At 32.7% G+C, this 24635-nt stretch overlaps 1 protein-coding gene across 2 annotated transcripts in view; it reads left to right on the forward strand.

Annotated features, from left to right (window-relative positions):
- Ola1 (Obg like ATPase 1) overlaps positions 1-24635 on the forward strand; it is a 146833-nt gene that overhangs the window by 53607 nt on the left and 68591 nt on the right. The gene's annotated exons all lie outside the window — the stretch shown is intronic.

The following is a 24635-nucleotide window of genomic DNA, read 5'->3' on the forward strand; positions in this document are numbered from 1 at the left end:
TATGTACAAAGAAGCTTTGCTCCTTGTTCCTATCTGCCTTATCACCCCATGCCTATGGTATTTATTCTTACCAGTTTCTTGTTTCTTCTTCTATACTTTCTTTATACAAATACAGACAAAAAGAAATACATTCTTCTTCCCTTTTCCTGAATGAAAAATAGCCTACTCTATACAGTGAGGTATCATACTTTGGGCATTTAAAATCTCCTGGACAAGGGCCGGGGATATGGCTCAGTGGCAGAGTGCTTGCCTTGCATGCATACGGCTGTGGGTTTGTTCCTCAACAGGGGATGTGAGGGGGAGTCCTATGGAGCTCTTCATATCAGTGCACAAACGTTGAATTGAATATTTTATTGGGAAACAGAAGCAGTTCAAAAGGAATTATATCTCCCTTTTCAATAGTTCATTCACTTGGTGTGATATGATAATGAATAAAAGTAACCAGAATCTGTGCCCTCAAAGTGCTGATATTCTAAAAGAGGGAGATAGACAATAAACAAGTTATTTAAAAATCAAAATATTTGGACCTGGCTTGGTGGCGCATGCCTGTAATCCTAGCAACTCTGGAGGCTTGAGGCATGAGGATCACATTCAAAGCCAGCCTCAGCAACGGTGAGGTGCTTAGCAACTCAGTGAGATCTTGTCTCTAAATCAAATACAAAATAGGGCTGGGGATGTGGTTCAGTGGCTGAGTGCCCCTGAGTTCAATCCCTAGTACCCCCCCCCACACACACACAAATCAAAATATTTGTGTATAAGATAGTAATAATCCTAAGGAGAATCATAAGATAGGGAAGGAGAATAGTAATGTAAATGTTTTAGTGGATTTACAGTTTTAAACACTATACTCATTGAACAAATCATGCATTTGTGAACGGAGACAACAACCAACCAGGGCCTTATATCATATGCTCTTTCTTGCCTTTTATGATAACAGGTGAATTATCCCTGCCAAGGCCAACCCCTCCACTGATACCTTACATCTGCTTTCTTCTCTGTCATAGGACTGAGTTCCTGCTATCACATTTCTTCTCTTTCAGTTTGTTTCTCTGAGCACACAAACACACTGTAACATCACCCATCTTTAAAAACAAAACAAAACTCAGACCAGAGAACTTCTTTGACCCCCATGATTCACCTCCAGGTACTACTTTATTTCTCTGTTCCCTTTCACAGCAAAACTGAAAGAAGTCTCAATTTCTTCATGTTTCATCCTTTTTTGTTTTTAACTGCCTCAGATAAAGCTTTGTCTCCCTAAAAACATTTTTAAATGCTCTTATCTAGATCACCAGTGACCTCCAGATTGCCAGATACTCCTTTTTCATGTTTCTCAGATTAAGTATAAGCAAATCATTGTTTTGTGTATTTTCTGGTTTTCCCTACTGCAATGTAAATTCCTGACCCTGGGCACATGGGTGCTCCCCAATATTTGTTTAATGATGTTACAAACTTCTGTGTATATATCTCATTTGTACCATTGTTTATTTACTTTATTTTCCCCTTGGGATATATTCCTAAAAGTAGAAATTCTTGAGTCAAACATGTACATTTTAGGGGCTTTTGTTATTTGTTAAGAAGCCAGCCCCTTAATGAAAACTTGCTGTTAGTACAGTTGTTCCTTGGAATTTTGGGGGGATTGGTTTCAGGATCCCCTGAAGATATCAAAATCTATAGATGCTGAAGTCCCTTATAAAAAAATAATATAGCTTTTGCATATAACCCATGCACATCCTCCTATGTATACTTCTGGAATTGAATCCAGAAGTGCTTGACCATGGAGTTACATTCCTAGCCCTTGTTTATCTTTTATTTTAAGACAGGGTCTTACCAGTTTGCTTACAGCCTCGATAAATGACTGAGGCTGGCCTCAGTGATCCTTGTGTCTCAGACTCCCGAGCTGCTCAGATTATAGGCATTTGCCACCATTTTGAGATTTTTAATTTTTAATTTGAGACAGGGTCTCGCTAGGTTGTTAGAGTGTCACTAAATTTCTGAGGCTTGCCTTGAACTTCCCAGCCTCTGAAGTTGCTGAAATTACAGGTATGTGCCACCAGGCCTGCCTACTTATAATATACTATGTAAATAGTTGTCATATTGTATTGTTTAGGGAATAGTGATAAGGAAAAAAGTCTGTATATGTTCAGAACAGTTTTTCCCCCAGAATATTTTGTATCTGAGTTTGGTTGAATCCCATGATGTGGAGTCTGCCTGTATGGAGGGCCGGCTATGTTTATTTTTTAAAGCTTTGGCATTTATCATAAAGAACTCTTCTTGAATACTTTATATATGTGTAAAAATAATACAAGTATTTACTACATTTATATGGTATTTACTATATATATATTACTATATATATACATACATATATTTATATCTACAAATTTTTTTGTGGTGTTGGGGATTAAACTCAGGCTCTTGGGCATGCTTCGTAAGCACTTTTCACTATGCTATATCCCCAACCTACAACTTTTGATTTATGTCTTTTCTCAGATTGTCTGGATCAAATAACATATGCCAAAATTCCAATGTAGCGTGCACTTTCAAACTTTAATATTCTACTAGGGCTAGTCAGTTGGTCTATACAGAAAGGATTCTCAAGTTGTGTGTCTATAAGGCAATGGGGACAGGATATCACTGAAGCAGCATGACTGTCTTTAGGGAAATGTTTTAGCCCTAGTACTACATCCTGCTGTTTTAGCTGAGGAATAACACATTTTCTAGAGGTGCTTTGCTTTAGATTGCTGCCCCAGTCAGAGGTCAAATACTATGGTAACTACACTTTGAGTATATTGATTGAAGAAATAGAGCACTAACACATACACACAACAAATTTGTGCTTTGATTATATGACTGGATTCTGATGCTATACTTAAAGCTGAGTAGTCTGGTGTTATTTATATGTTCTTAGCATTTGGCAGTCAAAATGATGAAGCTATTGATAAGAATAAAAATGGATACATTTGTTTTTAATTGTCTGAATGTAACATCAAGTGTAAAATTGTTTTTTGTGTATCTTAAATACAATATTTTATAACAAACTATATTTTATTATGGAATCTTTGGGTTTTTTTAACCTTCATTGAGCAAAATGTTTCTGCTAATGTTAATTAGCTAGTAACTGCTGTTTTCAGTGTGCTTAAATTATAGTATGTTGCTTGATTATATGTTATAAACTTAAGGTTACCCTAGGCTGTTAAACTCAATAGTTGTGTGTTAGCTTATTGCTAGGATTAGGTTTCTTGTAAATATGGGAGAAAAGGGGAAGATAAGAAATTTTTTTTACAAAGATATAAAAGTATTTTCCATTTTATTATGTTTTCTCATTAATCTGTTTGTTTCTGATTCTTGTTATGTGACTGAGAAGTGAAAAGTAAGTTTAGTTACTAGTCCAAAATGTTTCAAGAGCATGAAACATTAATCATCACTACTATCTAATAATTGATAGCAAACATTTATTAAGTGACTACAATGTTAGATAGGAAGCCCTAAAGTCTGGGTTAGTAAAATTGATAATATATTGATCCTTAAAAAGTTTACAGCCAAATGGAGAATTAAGACAGATGTTGAAATTCATTATAACTCAGAGTTAGTCAATAAGTGAATCTATCTTGTATCCTTATAGCCATGTAATTCTAGGAAGTTTATAATAATATTGTTACCACCAGTAGAAATGTCTGTAAACCTTTTTGTTTATCTCTCACGAGCCTCCGTTTTATAGATAAATGAGCAAAAATATTTATAGATTCAATAATTGTTGCTAGTGAAGAGCTTTTGAATATTCTTAGGTTAACATTGAGTTCCCATAAATGAGCCTTTAGGCCAAATAAGATATATATTAAAATATCCAACATATGGACACGAAGTGTTGAATGGTAACTGAACTGAACTCAGATATTAACAAAGAATGCTCATGCCTAACTAGTTTGAGAAGTTCTATTTATTTAAACTTTGATGCATGGTACTAATAGTAATTTCTCATATTGTTGCCAAACTATAACCATAAAATTGCATTTTGAGAATTTTGGGAATTAGAGAATTTTATTAGTAAGCTTTTTCCCTCATTCATTCCCTTTGTTATATTTTATCAGTGGATATGACTAAAATAAACTACTTATGGTTAAAAATAAAAAAAATATATACACACATGTGTATGTAATTTTCTGCTCATTATGCTTTTAAGCATTATTCATGGTTTAAATTTTTACTCACATTTACTTTTCTTTTTATATCTAAGACAGTTTTAATGTAAGGTATGTAGTTCAGATCATAAAGCAAACCAGTCTAAAGTAAGGCATAATGTTATGCCATTTTTCTTGCTATGGTTATTTCTTTCTGGTGGAAGTTGAATTTTTAAAACTAAGTAGTTCTACTTAGAAGCAGAGTTTAATGTTGTCCTTATTGGAAAGAATTGTTAAATTGCTTATTTTTTCTTTTAAAACTAGTACTTAGTTTTCAGAAGTCAGGATTTTAGAGTGTATAAGATTTTTTTTGGGGGGGACTAGTTCTAGAACATTAATTTTGATGTCTTCTCATTTTGTGATTGGATATTTAAACCACACATAAAACTTAGATTAAAGATATTGAGCAGAATTTATACATATACTTGATTTGAAATGTACTTAGTCCATAGGCCTGTCCATATACAGACATTTTAAATTGGCACAATTTTTGAAGGAAAGAAAGTCTTTTTTTTTTTCTGTTTGCTCATGAAATGATTAAATTTTTATCTTACTGTTCTAAAGGATTAAGGTTTTGGATTGGTATTATTTATTTAGTGCATCTATGTGGAAAGAGGTGGATTCAGAAATTAAAACAGTGTTTATTCATTTAGTTCATTCTTAGAGTTGGTTTAGTTCTTCATAAGGAACTGTGTTTTGACCTTATTAGAAAATAGATTTTAAAAGTTTTGCATAGACTTCCAATATGCCACTAAATCCTATCTCAGTGCTGAAATAAATACTTATATTTGGCTAATACTTATAATAAATACTGAAAATTATTTAATGAAATTATTACATATAGTTGAACTTTCAAGGACAAAAGGGTTTGGATAAATAATAACCTACCTGCAATTTAATAATAATTTGAAGTCTACAGATTTTTTATGTGATTGAATCTATTATTTTAAAGATTGGAGAGTTAGTATATTTTGAAGTCATTAGAGAATTTGAGGAAAGTCAACAATTTTTTGTAAAAATTTTTTTTAAGATTATGTCTTTTCCTTTTAATTGCTGTTCATTTCCTGTGGAGTTGATATTAATTTTCTGATAGACTATGTTAGAGTGTACATGAAAAAAAATTAAGCAATCTGCACTTGATTTTATTAAACTGACAGACTTTATCAAAAGTCCACTGCCATTTACTTATGGTTTCTGGCTTTTGCAGCAGAGAATAATAGTGGTCTTAAATTGGATTTATGCTAACTTTTAAGAAACATATTTGCTCCAAGCAGTCTAAGAAGTGCAGAGATCTATGTCAATATTCGGAATTCATATTTTCCTTGAACAGAAGGTTGTGATAAAATGGTACATGGTGTGTTTTCATTGCCTGTTGAAAGACTTTCATGCAGTTAAAATAAGCATTTTGATGGTGGTTGAATTAAGAGTTTTTGTCAGTCTCTTCTCATCATGGATGATTAGACTAAAACGTCTGCTTGTCTTGACTTGAGATCACCACAGCTTCAGATAACATGCTTTGTGATTGAAGGTCGAAATATTTTGAATTCTAATAGGCTGCCAGATGAATTGCTTGAAATAGACTGTAAAATTTCAAGGCTTCCTTTTCCATCTGCTGTGAAAAGAACCATTGGGAATGGTTGAGCTTGATGATCATAGAATTACTGGATGGTGATTCTAAAACCCTCAAAGGGAAGTTGCTATGGAGATCTAGTTCCAAACTGTGAAATGATTCACCTTTGAAAGGCTGCAGGGTCTGAGAAGCTGAACACATCATTGTTCAGGTGGTCATTGGTTAGGAAATTGCTGGTGCCTGTGTAATCAGCACTCCTGTGGTAGTTAACGATCTAAAAAGGTTTGTTCTGAATGATGTGGGACAACAGCAATGTGCATAAGATGGCTTCTCTCAATCATGGTTTGCTCAGCCTGGTGCTTGTAAAAAATACAGTGAACTAAATAGCATAGAAATGAACTGCTTTATTGAGGAAATCTTTAGAAAAAAAATTCCATTGATGAGTTTGACATATAAATCAAGTGGTTCCTTTTGAAAAAATAAAGGTGTGCAGAAACTATGCTTTGTTTTCTTTGTTTTAAACTGTCACCTATACACGTTTGTGATACGAAGCTCTTTATCTAAGTCCTAGGCCTTACCACGGTGAAATGTTTAGCTTTTAATAGCCTAAGTACTTTGTCAAGAGCCTTTATACAAAACCATAGGATCACCTGAGGAGGAGCTTAGAAAAGCCCCAAATCTTTAAGAATGAGTTTAGGAAAGTCTCTAAATCTTTAGGAATACAATTAATTTTTATAGCTAATTATTTCCCACAATTTGTTTTTCATTATGCATATTTGTGACAATAATATTTTAAATTGATTTTTGTACTCTTTTTTAACTTAAATTTGAAAAATCAACTCTCATTTTATTTCTAGAAACTTGAAAGGATATCTTGAAATTCAGTTGGTGGTTAGTCATTGTAAACTGCAGTTTTACATGTTAAGATTCAAATTAGATGAAACTCAATCTTAGTTTATTTCATAAGAGCCTATAATGTTGAGAGATTCAGTAATCAAGTATGAAATTTTATCAAAGATAATTTATATATGAAGTTTCTAATTATTGTGTTTTCTTCAAAAATAATTAAGGCATAATGTACTTATAACAGAAGCACACATTTCTTAGTGTTCACATATTTATTTATTTTATGTGGTACTGAGGATTGAACCCAGTTCCTCACATGTGCAAGGCAAGCGCTCTACCACTGAGCCACAATTTCAGCCCTCTTAGTGTTCAATATGATGTGTACAGTCAGATATCCATTATTACAATCAAAATATGCAATTTTTCCATTGTCCTAAAATGCTTTCTCATATCCTTTTGCTGTTGATTCTCCCCCAATTATTATCCTCTAGCAACCACTGATACACTTTCTACCATGATAGTTTTATCATTTTCAGAATTTTACATAGTATCATATAGCATATAGTTTTTTGTGTTTGACTTTCCTTACCTGACATAATGTTTTTGAGGTTTGTCCATATTGTATGCATTAATACTTTGTTTCTACTTATGATGTTTCTACTTATGATGTGTAGCCTTTAATGGTATGGATATATCACTATTTGGTCATCTATTCTTGAGTTGATGGATATTTGAATTGTTTCCTGGTAGTGTTGTGAGCATTTGTGTGTGTTTGCATGGACGTATTTCTATTTCATTCTGGTAAAAACGTAGATGTGAGATTGTTGAAGCATAAGTGTGCTTAGCTTCAATTTTATGAGATACTGTTAACACTATTTTCCAAATTAGCTATAACATTTTGATTTCTTGCTAGCAATATTTGAGTTCCAGTTCCTCCACATTCTAACATGTTTTATATTGTCAGTCATGTAAACTTCATTTTTCAAGAATATTTCATTGTATCTTCAATTTCTGTTTACCAAGTAATTAGCAATAAGCATCTTTTCTTGTGCTTGTTTGCCAACTATATATCTTGAGTGAAGTATCTGTTTAAATCTTTTTTTTTTTTTTTTTGAGAGAGAGAGAGAGAGAGAGAGAATATTAATATTTATTTTTTTTAGTTTTCGGCGGACACAACATCTTTGTTTGTATGTGGTGCTGAGGATCGAACCCGGGCCACACGCATGCCAGGCGAGGGCGCTACCGCTTGAGCCACATCCCCAGCCCCTGTTTAAATCTTATATCCATTTTCCCATGGATTGTTTTGTCTTATTTTGATCTGGAACAAGTTGTTTATATGCTCTGGATAAAAGTCCTTTATCAAATGTATGTTTGCAAAATTTTCACCTAGGTTGTGGCTTATCTTGTGTTTTCTTTATTGTGTCTTTCAGAAAACGAAAGTTTTCATTAGAATGTTCAGTTTATTAATTTTTTTGTCTGATCATTTATCCTTTTTATTATAGTTCAGTGATTTTAGCTATTACATTTAGGTCTATCATTTCTAGTTAATTTTACATATGGCATGAGGTGTGTGTATATTTGGTTATTCCAGAATTATTTGTTGGAAAGAATATCGTTTCTATGATTGAATTATCTTGGCACCTTGTTAAAGATCAGTTGACCATTTTGGGAAGTCAGGTGTTAGGTCCGTTTCTACACTCAGCTCTGTTCCATCGATCTATTTGTCTATTCTTCTGCCTTGTCTATTTTACATTTTCTTGATTATTATAGCTTTAATACTAAGTGTTGAAATCAGTATGCTATAGGTCTTCTGTCTCTGTCCTTGTTTTTTCAAGATTGTTTTAGCTTTTCTAGGATCATGAAGTTTCTGTATAAATTTTAAAATCAGCTTGTCATCTTATTTCTTTCCTCCCTTCTTCTTCCTTTTGTTAACCCTGTTTCCCTCCCTATTTGCTAGAATTTCACTGATTTTTGAGTTTGTGTTAAAACTAGTAATGGGGACTGCCAATCAGTAAATATGGTAAATTTTGGATTGGGGATATAGCTCAGCTGGTAGAGTACTTGCCTGGCATGGAAAAGACCCTGGGTTCAATCTCTAGCGTGCGCTCTCGCACGCGCACACACACACACACACGCACACGCAAATTTCTTAATTTATTTGGGTCTTTTCCTCTGTTACCTGTAGGTAACAGAGTACAAGTAATGTACATATTTTTTAAATTTATCTCAAAGCATTTCACATTTTTCTATTATAAATGATATCACATGTTGTTTATAGATTCCCTCCAATCAGATTGAAGTATTTTTTTTCCTAGTTTGCTGAGCAGTTTTATCCTGAATGAGAGTAAAATTTTGTCATGCATTTCTTTCATCTATTAAAATAGTCATATGGGGGCTGGGGTTGTGGCTCAGTGGTAGAGTGCTTCCCAACACACATGAGGCATTGGGTTCGATCCTCAGCACCACATAAAAATAAAATAAAGGCACTGTGTCCACCTGCAACTAAAAAATATATATTAAAAAAGTAGTCATGTGGTTTTCCTTTTTTCATTGTATTAGTATGGTGAATTACATAGACTGAATTTGGGGTAATAAATCATATTCTCAAGATGAACTCACTGCATGGTGAATGTTATACGTAATTATGCATAATTTGGAATTTAATTTAAAGGATTTTGCATCTATTTTAAGGAGGGATTATCAGTTCTATGATTTTCTTTTCTTGTGATATTTGATTTGACACTAGACCAATATTGGTCTTAAAAAATCAATTATAAATACTTATTTCCTCCTCCATTTTTCTGAAAGAATTTGTGAAATATTGGTACTATTTCTGCCCTAATTGATAGAATTTATCAGTGAAACCATCTGGGCCTGGAGAGAAATAAAGTTTTTGTTTCAAATTCCATTTCTTGAATCAATATAGGACTATTCATATTTTCTATTTCTTCTTGGTTCAGTTTTGTTAATTTGTTTCTATTTGTGATGTTTTATGACTTAGGATCTATAATCATGCACCCTCTTCCTTTCTTGATATTGGAGTGAAATGTAATTTTTAAAAATCTTGATCTGGATGTTTATTAATTTTATTGTTCTTTTTAAAGAAACATTGGTTTAGCTGATTTTTCTTTGTTCATTTTCCATTTCATCATATTCTTTAAGTACCTTTATTGTTTTCTACTTTTTTGTCCCCTCACTCCATTCCTCTTTCCCTTTCTCTCAGTCGTGTCCCCCCCGCCCCCCCCCCCGCTTACACACACACAAACACTTATTTTATTGGTTTTTGGTTCTTTTTGTTTTTGTTTATTTGCTTTTCATTTTTTTGAGACAGGGTCTCCTTCTGTTGTCCAGGCTGGCCTTGAACTGGGTGCAAGTAATCCTCCTGCCTTGGCCTTCTGAGTAGTTAGTATTACAGCTTCATGCTACCATACCAGCTGTTGACCTGTATAGTTTCAATTTTCTTCTTCTAATTCCTTACAAAGAACACTCAGATTATTGATTTTTTTTTTTAGTTTCTTGCTTGTATAATTAAAGTTGCAAACTTTTCTCTGAGCACTGCTTTAGCTGCGCCTCATATATTTTGATGTTATATTTCACTATTGTTTAAGATATTTTCCTTGCAACTTATTTGATCCATTGATTCTTTTTTTTTCTTTTTTAGTTGATTTTATTTTTTTTTAATTACACGACAGCGGAATGCATTACAATTCTTATTACACATATAGAGCACAATTTTTCATATCTTTGTGTATAAAGTATGTTCACTCCAATTCATGTCTTTATAAATGTACTTTTTTTTGCATTACAATTCTTATTACACATATATACCACAATTTTTCATATCTCTGTTTGTATATAAAGTATGTTGACACCCAATTCATGTCTTTATACATGTACTTTGGATAATGATGTCCATCACATTCCACCATCCTTGCTAATCCCCTGCCCCCTCCCTTTACCTCCCACCCCTCTTCCCTCTAGAATTCATCTATTTCTCCCATACTCCCCGTCCTTACCCCACTATGAGTCAGCCTCATATCAGAGAAAACATTTGGCATTTGTATTTTGGGGGGATTGGCTAACTTCTGATCCATTGATTCTTAAGAAGTATGTGTATTTCCAATTATTTGGTGGTTTCCTACTATTCTTCCTGATTTCTAATCTAATTCCTTTGTAGTCAGGGACCATCTTCTGTGTGACTTAAGTATTTTAAAACTTATTGAAACTTGGTATTTGGTTCAGTGTGAGATAGATGAACTGTGCTCTTGGAAAGAATGTTTTCTTTTATTGGATGTAATGCTCTTTAAATATTTCAGTCAAGATGATTCGTATCTTTCATGTCTTTACTTTTTTTTGTAAACTGTTTTTATCAATTTAGTAGAGTAGTGTTAAAAATGTCCAACTCTGTAAAATTGTCCATTTCATCTTTAATTCCTTCAATTTTGGCTTCCTATATTTTGAAACTATTGTTAGGCACATATATATTGTGTGTGTATTTTGCCTTGTGCATCTGTTATGCCTTCCTGATGAATTTACAGTAATCTCTCTTTATCTTTGGAGGATAGTGTTCCTCAAACTCCATGGATGCCTGAAACTGCACATATACCAAACCCTATATCTATGTTTTTTCCTAAGTCAAGAATTTCATCTTTACACTTAAAGGAAACACTTAAGGGCTTTTCTTTTCTTTTCTTTTTTTTGTGTGTGTGTGAGAGAGAGAGAGAGAGAGAGAGAGAGAGAGAGAATTTTAGTATTTATTTATTTTTTTTTTAGTTTTCAGCGGACAAAACATCTTTGTTTGTATGTGGTGCTGAGGATCGAACCCGGGCCGCCCGCATACCAGGCGAGTGCGCTACTGCTTAAGCCACATCTCCAGCCCTGACTTAAGGGCTTTTCTTTGGTATATGGTAATTGCCAGCATAACTGTACTTTGCGTTTTAGGGCCATTATTAAGTAAATAAGATTACTTGAATTACAAGCACTGCAATAGTGTGACAATTGAACTGCTAAGTGAGTAATGGGGAGATACCATATCCAGCTTGGATATGCTGGACAGAGATATGATTTATGTCCCATGTGGGACAGCACAAGATTTCTTCATACTACCCAGAAGGATGCACAATTTATTTTTAATTTTTAATTTTTTTTTGTAGTTGTAGATGGATAGAATGCCTTTATTTTATTTATTTTTATGTGGTGCTGAGGATCAAACCCAGTGCCTCATGCATGCTAGGCAGGCACTCTACCAATGAGCTACAGTCCCAGCCAAAGGATGTACAGCTTAAAACTTATGAATTCCTGAGCTGTAGCTCAGTGGAAAAGTGCTTGCCTCACATGTGTGAGGCACTGGGTTTGATCCTCAGCACCACATAAAAATATTTTTTAGTAATGTTAAAAACCAATGAATACATAGATACTGTGTGTTCCATCTACAACTAAAATATTTTTTAAAAAAAGAATTGTTTATTTCTGGCATTTTCCATTTAATAATTTCAGACTATGCATGAATTAAAACCATAGAAAGTGAAATTACAGAGGAGGACTGACAACTCTGCTTTTTCTCATGAAATATCTACTTTTGGCATTACTTTTTATTTTGAAAACTTTTTTATCTGATACTAATTTAACTGCTATAGCTATCTTACGTTTATTGTTTTCCATTCATTTACTTTTCAGTCTATCCATGTCTGTATTTAAAGTCTGTTTCTATATACAGTTTATGGTTGTGTCCTTTTTTATTATTCATTCTGATAGTACCCTTAAAGTGCTTAAGCCATTGTCTTTTTTTTTTTTTTTTTTTTAAACAATCCTAGGAATTGAACCCAGGGTTGTCTGCATGCTAGATTAGGGCTGTACACAGAGCTACAACCCCGCCTCCCCAGCCCTAGTCTATTGTCTAATGGTCTTACTCATAGGTTTGCATTTGTGTTTTTCTTTGTGTTCTATTTGTTGCTTCCATGGTTTGTCTCCTTTCTTTCTCTGTAGGTTTTGATTATATGAATATTTCTTAAAATTTTAGTACTGATTTTATTTAACTACTCCACCATTTTTTAGTGGTTGTTCTAGTGATTACAATATACATCCTAAACTTTTCACAGTTTGTGTACAGATGTCCTTAATTTTTTAACAGTTTACATACAGTGTTTATTATATCACTTCATGTAAAATACAGAAAACTTGCAAACCCGTTTTCCCTTTCTGTCCCTTTATGCTGTAGTTGTGGTATGTCATATGTATATTATAAACCCTACATTATTTCAAAATTGAGATAAAATTCACATTACATAAAATTAACCATTTAAAATGTACATTTTAGTGATATTTGGTACATCCCATAAACAACTTCTGCTTTAAACACATATTTGTATTATTAAGAAATAAGGAGAAAAATGAAAAACCCACAAGTAGTCATTTTCCTTTACTGAGATAGTTGCCATTTCTTATGCTGTTCATCCTTCCTTTGGATCTGAGTTTCTATTAACACTGTCCTTAAATTTGAAGACCTTTCTTTAAGCATTAATTATAATGCAAGGCTGTTTGTGATGATTTCTCTCACTTTTCTTTCATCTGAAAATGTGTTTATTTTAGATTCATTCTTAACAGTATTTTTGCTGACTATAAAATTCTTTGTGACAGTTTTGTTATCTTTCTTTCTGTACTTAAAAATGTCGTTGCACTCTCTTTTGGTCTTTTTTACTTTCTGATGAGAAGTCAACTACTAATTGAGACATTTTTCTCTTGCTGCTTTCAAGATTTTCTCTTTATCTTTGATATTTGTGATGAGATGCCATTGCTTTTCTGTGTCAGCCATTAGATGTGTCTTAGCATGGTCTTGAGTTTATTTTCCTTGGTGGTCATCAAACTTCTGTCTTTTAGTAAATTGGGAAATTTTTTCTCATTAATTTATCAATTTTTTTCCTGCCCCATCTCTTTCCCCTCTTCTTCTAGGACTCCAATTATGTGCATTTTGGACCATTTCATGTAATAGGTCCTTGAGGCTCTATTCATTTTTGTTCAATCTTATCTCTCTTTGTTTTCAGACTATGTAGTTTCTAATGATTTGTCTTCTAGTTAACATCCTCTCTTGATAGTCATCTCAATTTGGCTGTTATGTCCATTTAGGGTTTTTTTCCCCCCCTTAAAGATCTTTTGTTTATTTCTCCTCCCTTCTCCTTTTCTTTCCTTATTTCTATTTCTCTGCTAGAAATGCCTATATTTTTGTTAATTGTGTGCATAATTTATATATAGGAGAGAGTTTTAATTGGCACTTAAATATTTTGTTTTCAGCTACTTTCAACATCTGGGTCCTTTCAAGTTTAGTCTCACATGTTATCTTTTAACAACGTGCTTGGTCTTCCTTAGGTAAATTTGGATTGCATCTTGAGCATTATTAATGTTAAGTTATGATGATTCTGGATTCCACTGTTTTTCTCTGATATGTGTTGTTTCCTTTTTATTAGTAGGCAATTGGATTTGAAATACTAACTCTATTTCTTTTCTTTTTTAAAAAAATTATTTCTTACATACATGACAATAGTGGAATGCATTACATTCATAATTATCCATTCACCCTAACTCCATTTCTTAAGTGGCTGTTTCACTCAGATATTTTTCCTATTGCTGGTCTGCTTTGAGGTCTGCCCTGACTACGTGTGGTTCTGATATCAGTCAGAGAGGTGAGAAAACTGACTTTGGGAATTTCCTCTATGTTTTGTTTTTGTTTTTTCCCACCCTTTCTCTTCCCTTTGGATTGTTTCATACCATAGTTTCCCTGGCTTTTATTTTCTGGTTCCCCGGGCTAGAAAGACTATAGTTTATCTGCTTCTTGAGCTGTTGAGCTGCCAATACTTGGCCCCTGTTTAGTTTTGCAGATTTCTTATAACTCTTCCTCTCAACTTCCCTGATTCCCTTTGTTCTCCAAGACCTTGGGAGTAACTGCTTTTTATAACTTGTCCATGTTTTATAATGTTTTTCATACCAGGGTGGGGAGTGGTAGTTTTCTAGTAGAATCTTACTATGTCATTACTTATGTGGAATTTTGGACTTCTTAGTAAGTCAAAACTGGAATACAGTTTATTCTTAACAGATTTATTCTTTAGTTCTAGGCAATGGGTTTTGAATCTTAAGATAAGAAAGGTATTTGACAATGAAATTCTTCACAGAACTGAAAAAAAAAAAAGTCCTAAAATTCATTTTGAAGAATAAAAGACCCAGAATAGCCAAAGCAATTTTAAACCAAAAAAGCAATGCTGATGGCATCATTATACCTAACTTCAAATTATACTACAGAGTTATAGGAACAAAAACTGCATGGTACTAACATAAAAATAGACATATAGACCAATGGTACAGAATAGAAGACATGGAGACAAACCCGTGTGGGATTGACATCTACAGTCATCTATCTGGTCCTTGACATCTTTTGAATAAATGGCACTGGGACAACTGGTTATCCATATGTAGAAGAATGAAACTAGACTCCTTATCTCTCTTCGCGTTGGCCCTACATAAAAGTCAACTCAAAATGAAACAGAGACCTCGGAATTAGGCCAGAAACTATGGAACTCCCAGAGGAAAACATAGGGTCAGCACTGCAGCATTTAGGCACAGGCAGCAACTTTCTCAGTAGGAACCCTAAAGCTCAGAAAATAATGCCAAGAGTTAATGCATGGGATAGTATCAAATTAAAAAGCTTCTGCACAGCAAAGGAAATTATTAGGAATGTGAAGAGAGAACCTAGAGAATGGGAAAAAATCTTACCCAGTTAATAAATGGGCAAATGAATTAAACAGACACTCCTCAAAAGAAGAAATACAAATGGCCAATAAATACATGAAAAAATGTTCAACATTATTAGCAATTAGAGAAATGCAGATCAAAACTACACTAAGATTTTATTTCACATCAGTCAGAATGGCAGTCATCAATAATACAAATAATAATAAATGCCGAAGAGGCTGTGGAGAAAAAGGAACACTTTTATACTGTTGTTGGGACTATAAATTAGTTATAACCACTATGGAAATAAGTAAGGAGGTTCCCCCCAAAACTAAGCATGGAACCAGATTATGACCCAGCTGTACCACTCCTCAGTATTTATCCTGAAGAATTAAAGTCACCTTTTACAGAGATACGTGCATACCCATGTTTATAGCATCACAATTTTCAATAGGCAAACTATGAAACTAGCCTAGGTATTCATCAACAGATGAATAAATGAAGAAAATGTGGTATATATACACAATGGAGTGTTTTTCAGCCATAAAGAAAAATGAAATGTCATTTGCAGGAAAATGGATGGTTAAGTGAAATAAGTCAAACTCAGAAAGTTAAGGTTCATGTGTTTTTTTTCATATGCCAAAGCTAGAGAGGAAAAAGAAAGTTTAGGGGTAGAGCTCCTGAAAATCAAAGGAATATGAGTAGAGGAAAAGTAACAAGGGGTAGGAGGTGCAGAGGGAAAGAGAAAGTGCTGGGAAGTGATACTGGCCAAATTATATTGTTAAATTGTGCACATGTATGAATAATTAATTCCATCAATACGTAAACTATAATGCACCAATAAAAATGTGGAAAAAAAGGGAAGGCATTTGAAATTTAAATTCAACTTATTTCCAAAATATAACCATAATCATACAGTATTTTATCTATAGTATTAGTAATAATAGTCATATTTAAATTTTTATATAAGAAATTTTCATTGAATGATGGTTGATAATTATAAAGACTGAATTTCTAAAGATTCTCAATTTACTTGTGCTGGAGTGCTGTCTCTCATATACCCTTCGAGGTTGAATTAAAGAAGATATAGCCAGGCATAGTGGCACATATCTGTAATCCCAGCGACATAGGAGGATCAGAAGTTTGAGGCCAGACTCAGAAACTTAGTGAGGTCCTAACCAACTAAGTGAAATCCTGACTCAAAAAATAAAAAGGGTTTAGGGATATGACTCAGTGGTAAAGTACCCCTGAGGTTAAATCCCCAATACTAAAAATAAAATGAAAAGATATAAAAGATTCAATCTAATATGTTAGTGACTAAATTGTAACTAGATTGTATTTACTGATCTCTAATGGAGGAAGTTTTTGTTTTGTTTTGTTTTGTTTACTGGAGACCAACTAAATATTGTATTGTTTTCTAGGTTTTTTTTTCCTGTTTTCATTTTATTCAAGATTTGTTTAGGGCTGGGGTTATGGCTCAGTGGTAGAGCGCTCTTCTAGCACATGTGGGCCATTGGGTTTGAACTTCAACACCACATAAATAAAGGTATTATGCCCATCTATAACTAAAAAATATTTTTTTAAAAAATTTGTTTAGATCATTGATTTTCTTTAACATGCATTAATCTTTATCTTGTATTACAGTTATTATGATACTACAAGTTGACTATCCCTTGTTGGAAGTGCCTTGGTACAATAAATGTTTCATATTTTGTATTTTTTAATATTTGCATGTACTTTACTGGTTAAGAATTATTAATTTCAAAAATCCAAAATCTGAAAGTCACTCAAAAGATTTCACAGTTCAAAATTTCAGATTAGAGATGCTGAACTTGTATTATAAGGAGGTCTTTTTTTCTTTCTGGAATGTTGAATTGTATTTTAAGAGACTCCTTCCTTCCTTCCCTCCCTCCTTCATTTTTCTTATTCTTCCTTTCCTTTTTTTTTACAGTGTTGGGATCAAAACCAGGACCTGATATCTACTAGGCAGCAACTCTGTTGCTAAGCTCTATCCCCAAGCCCTTATAAGATTTTAAGTAAATTCTTAACTAAACAGAGTTATAGGAAAAGGAAGGAGAACTCGTAACATATTTTCCCATTAAAGAAGATTTAAGTTAATAGAATCTTAGCAGTAATTTTGGGCCATAAATTTGTAGTAGTGACTGGATATGGCAATAGTACAAGAAATACATTTTACTGTATGTTACTGTATGTTTGTGCCTTATTATTTTATAGATAATACTGGTGATTATCACCAACAGAAATTTTGTAGTAGTCTACATTATCATAACAGAATTTTGTGAATATTTAAAATTATATGGATGCCAATATTTGGCAAAATGAAAGAAGGTACTTTTGTATTTTGTAGTAGTAGCAATAGAAATGACTTTCTTCTTGGGGATCAGAACCCCATTGAAATAAATGCTAGCTAGATCTGTGGTATTTCCAAGGAATTCACATTGCTGGCAATCTTTAGTCATTGTTGAGTGTTCCTCATTCATGTTCCGATCATGTTTCCCAGGTATGTGAACCAGTATTACCACTCCCATATTTGGGTTCCTAGAAGAGCTTCCCAGTTCTCTGTGTCTCATTGCTCGTACTGTTGGATGTTCTCAGTCTGTGTAGGAAACTGTTTCTCAGAGGCTTTGTTGTGTCTTTACCTATAGGAGGTAAATTTGTGTTCCACTTATAAATAATTAGCTTACTTTTAGTATGTAAGTTGAAATTCCCTAACTTAAGTCAAAAATAGAATGTTTATTAGGTAGATTAAAAAAACATATTAGGTATTGTCTCATCATAAGTATTAGGAGGTGATATTTAAGCTGTGAATGATAAGTCATTTGCAGACAATGAAAAGAAGAAGGCAATATCATTATCTTATAAATTGTGTTTCTTTTTCTCTGTTACTAAAATTATTTAGACAAGCTAATTTAATTTCTTTGTTAGATTGTACTCTTATATACAACAAAGGGTTAAAATTATAAACAAATCATTTTATGTTTAAGACATATAAAATTTGAGATGGAATTTGATCACATGAAAGTAAACAAGAATTTTCTTGGCATGGCTGGGTATGGTGGTGCACGCCTATAATCCTAGTGACTTAGGAGGCTGAAACAGAAGGATTGCAATTTTGAGTCCAGCCTCAGCAATTTATCAAGGCCCGAAGCAACCTAGGCAGACCCTTTCTCAAAATTTAAAATAAATAAATAGATAAAATATTGACATGAACTCTCCAGGAAAGGGGAAAAAAGGACCGATGTTTGTTCTTTCCCTACTTTGCGTCACAGATTTTACTACACTGTATTTTTTTTCCCCTAATACATATTATCTGCATTTGGAAGTGCAGAAATTTGAGGTCAGAAACAGTGTTGTGAGCTTTGTAACCTTGGGCAAGTTAATGGCAGGCTCATAATTTCTGAAGCAAGGACTGTTGGCTTGAACAAATACTCTTTCCATCACCCTTTCTACCAATTTGATGTATTTTCCTCTAACAGATTTGCTTAGTATCCTGAATTTACCTTAATACATTCTACCCTTGTTTTTGCCGTATCCTATTTTTAAATATAGGATAGTAGATACTCATTATTACAATGTTTTACCTGTGGTAGGAAACATAAGGTATGAGTTGTAATACTTCAGTTACCATAGAGCTCTAGTTCAAAATAGCTGAAAAGTAAAGGTCATCTATTGGCTTGCATTCCTAAGACAAGATACGTGATTTTAGGCAATGGTAATTCCCAGTCTCAAAATTGTCTCTAAGGACTTACTGTTTTATTTCTCTAGTTTCTGCCTTGATCAGCTTCATCCTATTGCTGGTTACTTTTATGATTCTAAAATGGCTTTTAGCATCTCACTATTGACATGGTTTTCAGTTCATATCTGCTAGGATAGAAAGAGTGATTTTGTCTCAGCCTTCCAGTTTTAAAAAATTGGGCCAGCTTAGGTCACATGTCCAATCCTTGGCTTGTCATTGTGGGCAAATAGAATAATCTAACCTGAAACCATTGAAATTTCTGAGAAGAAATTGGGGTACTCGAAGAGGCTATAATGTTGGGGAGTTAACAACAAATGTGTTACATATGAGTGCCAAACTTGAACATTTTGATTTGTAGGTCTGTTAATTTGGAGAGAGAAAAAGCCTACTAAAGTTTAAAAAAATTTTAGCAACGGATTTACTTTGTTTTTTCAAAATATTTATTTATTTATTTATTAGTTTTAGGTGGGCACAATATCTTTATTTTATTTTTATGTGGTGCTGAGGATTGAACCCAGTGCCTCATTCATGCCAGGCAAGCACTCCACCACTGAGCCACAATCCCAGCCCTATACTTTGTTTTTTGACTGGAAAATATCTTAGTTCTTTGATTTGGTTAGTGCCAATTCTATGCTTGTTTTTATGGGAAAAAGATGTCAGAGTATAGATCCAAAATTTTGTTAAATACGGTATTTTTAAAGTTTTTTTTTTTTCTGTTTAAGAGTATTTATTTATTTGGTTAAGTATAATAGCTCTGTACTCCAAATAAGAGGGGAACCACCCTTTTTGTTAGCTTTCTAAGCAGTGACTCATACTTTTATTGAAAGATAATACAGATGTTTTTTATATTATTCATGTAATCCATCATCAAGTTCTGTTCCTTTTTTCTGGAAGTGCATCTCTTCTTTTTTTCTTCATTATATTTCCACCATCACTTAAATGACCTTAATAATAAATTATTATTGGAGTTTTGTTTCTGATCAGTGTGAATCACTATTCTCTTCTTCCTCCAGTTTCTTCGTTCAAGAGCCACAGTTCTCAATCATTTCTATATCCCATAGTAATTTTGTCCAAGGATTTGGGTTCTATACCACAGGGGGAGGGGAAAGTCTACTTTCTACAAAGTAGGAAGTAATTATATGCATTTTGTTAAATTTTAACTTAATATTCTTTATTCTTTATGAGTATATATCATTGCTATGGTTTTAAAATACACACAAATGAAAATCTACCAGTAGCTGAATATTATAGTAAATACTGAGTTTTGTATTATGCTAACTATAAAACATAAAGATAATGAACACATAAGCACAAATTTATTAAGTAGGAAGCAGTACCTTCATAGCCTGGTATGAGGCAAAGGGAAAATCCTAGTATCTGGTGATATTGGTAATATTCCAGAGGACCACATTTTTGCCATATCACTCTCAATTTTGATATGGCTGTTGAGAAATTAGACGTATCACTGCTTGAGAGTAATTGCATTTGATTATATTACTGCCTCTTGTAAAATATTCATGCCTTCCTGAGAATTCCACTTTCTACCTGGTTATTCAAGATTTTTCATTTTTGTAAATATTAATATGTTTTCTGGCACACTTTTTTTATTTTCCTAAATTTTCCTCAGACAGGTTTATACTTTGTGTCTTACATGAACCTTATGATTTCACCCTTGTCTTTGCCTACCTCTGGCAAAGTTTTGTACCTTAAGGGTCATATTTTCTGTGAAACTTCTACCTTCATCCTCCTTTTCCTCTTTCTGTCTTATCTCTGAGATCAGGAGTCCTCTTTATGTGGATACCATTTCATGAGCTGTGGGTTAGTTACTTTAGTCTCCAACTAGACTATAAGCTCTTTGAAGGTATGGGCCATGTCATATAATTTTGTCTCCCTTCAGATACCTAAAATGGACTTTTTATGTAGCTGTCAGTAAAAGAAGGCAAGATATTCATTTCATTGATGAAATGTTTTTCTTTCTCCTTTAAAGTAAGCTTGTCTAGATTATGATCTGGTAAAATTTTTATACTATGTTACTTGATTGCCTAAAAGAACGTGCAAGGTGGAAATGTATATGTCTTTTTTGTCTTTATCCAAATCTGTGAGTCAAGCAGTAAGATTTTAGATAAATGAAAATAAAGTTCCTAAATTTTGATGTTTTACATGTATTGCTAGGTCTCTGTATATACATATAAATCTAATTACTTGTAGATTTATATATGACATGCATAAATAACTGTATAGATATAATACTTATGTTTACATTGTTAATTTGCTTTTGTTATGATAACTTCAGTGTTATGTTCAGTCTTTATTATCCCTAGTGTTAATATTTTTATTCAGAATTAAAACTTACCAAAATAAGACATAATATTGTATTTATTATTTTTAATATAATTGGATGCATTCTTATAAGTAAAAATTTGTATGGAGGAAAGGAAATCTTATTTTAAAAATGAACTGCACTATTTAAAATAGAAACCTGAGATCTTTTTAACATTGCAGCTGAGTTAAACAAATAATCTTTCCACCATTTCTAAGCAGTACATGTAGTTAAAAATACATTTATACATATTATTTTTAAAAACCTAGTTAACTTTAAAATATGTAAGTTTTCTTGTCGTTTAGGGTTCTGTGAAGCTGATCATCAAGAGGGTTGCAAATCATTGGTGGTTTCTATTTTCAGATTTCCACATCCCGGAGTAATTTGCTTTAATTTCACCCAATTTAACCTATACTTCACACCATCACCATTCAGCTTTAATAGCTATGTTCTATGCATAAGAAAAGCAGATAAATGTCCACAATTAGGCTGCAAATGATTACAACTAGTTAGGGCTTTATGAAGACAAAACTTAAAGGACTATGGCGCCAAACAAAGCCACAAAAGACGGCTGAAAATGCTGTCTCAAGAAGTCAAGTCTACCATGGCATTTGATTTATCACTTTAGTTGATTTTTACTTATTTTTAATATGTTGGCAGGTGTGCCTACTCTTGAGAAATATTCGTTAAAGAATATAAGTGCTAAAAAAGAAAAAAGAATATTAGTGCTCTGTAATTTATTTTGGTTCTTAATTTACTTGCTGCTTTGAATTTCAGCATACATACAGATTGAGTCTTTTATAAAAATTTGTTAAAATGTTAGCATTTTTTAAGATGATGGAAAGATCATTTAAAATGTACTGACATGTCTTATCAATGCATTTGTGAAATTAAGACTTTTCTGAAATGTTTATGTATGTGTTGAATGAGACTATCAGACATATAGTGAAAGTATAGTTTTATAATTCTGTATAGAATTCATTTCTAGATACATCTTAGTATGCAAAATATAAGCCTATGAAGAATTACTTACATGTAATGTTATTTGTTTATATTCATATATAAAAGACTCAGAAATTGTTTTAATTCTATTTGCATCTGTTGTGTTTTCCTTCTTTGATGTATGTTCTGGTTGATGTTTAGTGCATAGGATTGTTTTACAACATGAAGAATTTGTTCATGATTAAAGTTTTTAAAATGCCATGACATTTTAGTGTAACATTTTATAATTTTATTAAAAATTGATTTACTTCTTTCTACAAAGTCAAATTTGTCATTTTGGTTAAGGTATTTCTGTATTTTTAAAAAATTATTTATTGTTTTTAGATATATTTGACAGCTGGGTGTATTTTGACACATTATATTTATACAGGGTAGAACTCATTAAAATTCTGATCCCTTTCTTGTGGTTGAATATGTTGTGGAGTTACACTGGTTGTGTATTCATATATGAGCATAGGAAAGTTATGTCTACTCCATCCTACTATCTTTCTTATTCTCATGGTGTCTCTGTTTTTAATGCAGGAAATCTCAGTTAAAAGACTGTATCCCGATTTTTTTTCAAAATTTTCTGATTATTTCAATCATGGTTTGATGTATTTTCTTTAAATATTTTTTATAATAAATATAAACAACAATCTAAAAAGATTTTCTTTTAGTGTTTCAGTTTTAGTCACTTTGTTATGTATTCTTGCAGTAATTCTGTATAGATACGAGTAGCAATACTAATGGAAAATAATTTATAGTTTTTGTATAGATTATTCTTTTTTAATATTTCTTAAAATATTTTTTTAGTTGGCAATGGACCTTTATTTTATGTATTTATATGCAGCATTGAGGATGGAACTCAGGGCCTCACATGTGCTAGGCAAGTGTTCTACCACTGAGCCACAACCCCAGCCTCAGATTATTCTTATTATTCAAACACTCCCCATTTTAAAAATGTAACGTTCACTATTCTATGACAGGTAACTTACTTAAGATGTGTTTTAGATAAACTTTGTTTTCTTAAATCACAATTAAATAATATCTGCTTGGTTTTTGTTCCTTAGAAGCCAAAAACAGATCTGGATTAAAACAATCCAAGTGATTTTGGTTTTTATACACATGTAACAAACATGTGTAGGTATGCACACAGTTGTTAACTTTAAAAATAATGCTCTGAAATTAATAGTTTAGGTAACTTTGTTGATAAAACAGGGGAAAGTAGACTGAAACTTACCTTTAAATATCCTTATTTTAAAGAATAAAGAATATTACAAAGTAGAACAACATAGCCATGCCAAGACAATACAAGCTACACAGCATCACAGTTGTATTAAACTAGTTTCATATGCTATATCATAAAACTTTCAGTCCAATCAGCAACTAAATTTAAATACTGCAAATTGTAGCAGCAAAACAATAATTCTGCTGATTAGCCCCTTTCCATTTCTTGTAAGTGAACTGTTTATGCTGTTGAGTACCTTTTGAAAAAAGAAAAAGGCAAAACAGCCTTGATTAGTCAAGGAGTAATTGGATGACTTGATTTTAGCAAGAGAATGAATTGGTTGATGATAGCCTGTAACTAAGTGTAGTGGTTCTATTCAGATGAATACATAACATACAGTCATCAGATCTTGACAGGTATAACATATAAGCAGTGCTAAAAATCTTGTGGTGGAGGTGATAGAATGGAAATGCAAGGCAATAAGTTTTCATGAAGTCTTTCACTGGAAAATTTGAGGCGATTCTTAAAGGAGCTTAGAGAAACATCAAAAATTTTGGTTTCACATGTATGAAGACACGAATTGGGTGTCAACATACTTTATATACAAACAGAGATATGAAAAATTATGGTATATATGTATAATAAGAATTGTAATGCATTCCACTGTTATTTATTTTTTTAAATCAATAAAAGAATTTTTGGTTTCAATTTTACATTGGGGGTTAGGAGGTTGTCTTTATTACTGTAATCCATGTTTTATGCTCTAAAGACAAAATAGTTGTGAAGACAAAAGAGCTAGTAGAATCATATAACTTTTTTCAGGGGGATTAGTGATATTATATCATTTCACTTTTTTTTAATATATTTTTTTTTAGTTTTACGTGGACAGGGCATCTTTATTTTACATTTATGTGGTGCTGAGGATTGAACTCAGTGCCTCAAGCATGCTAGGCAAGCACTCTACTACTGAGCCACAACCCCAACCCCATATCATTTCACTTTAATTGAAGATCATGGTAATTAGTAGAGCCATGTGA

This window comes from Marmota flaviventris, chromosome 11 (assembly GCF_047511675.1).
Source record: "Marmota flaviventris isolate mMarFla1 chromosome 11, mMarFla1.hap1, whole genome shotgun sequence".
In the NCBI taxonomy this organism is placed as follows: domain Eukaryota; kingdom Metazoa; phylum Chordata; class Mammalia; order Rodentia; family Sciuridae; genus Marmota; species Marmota flaviventris.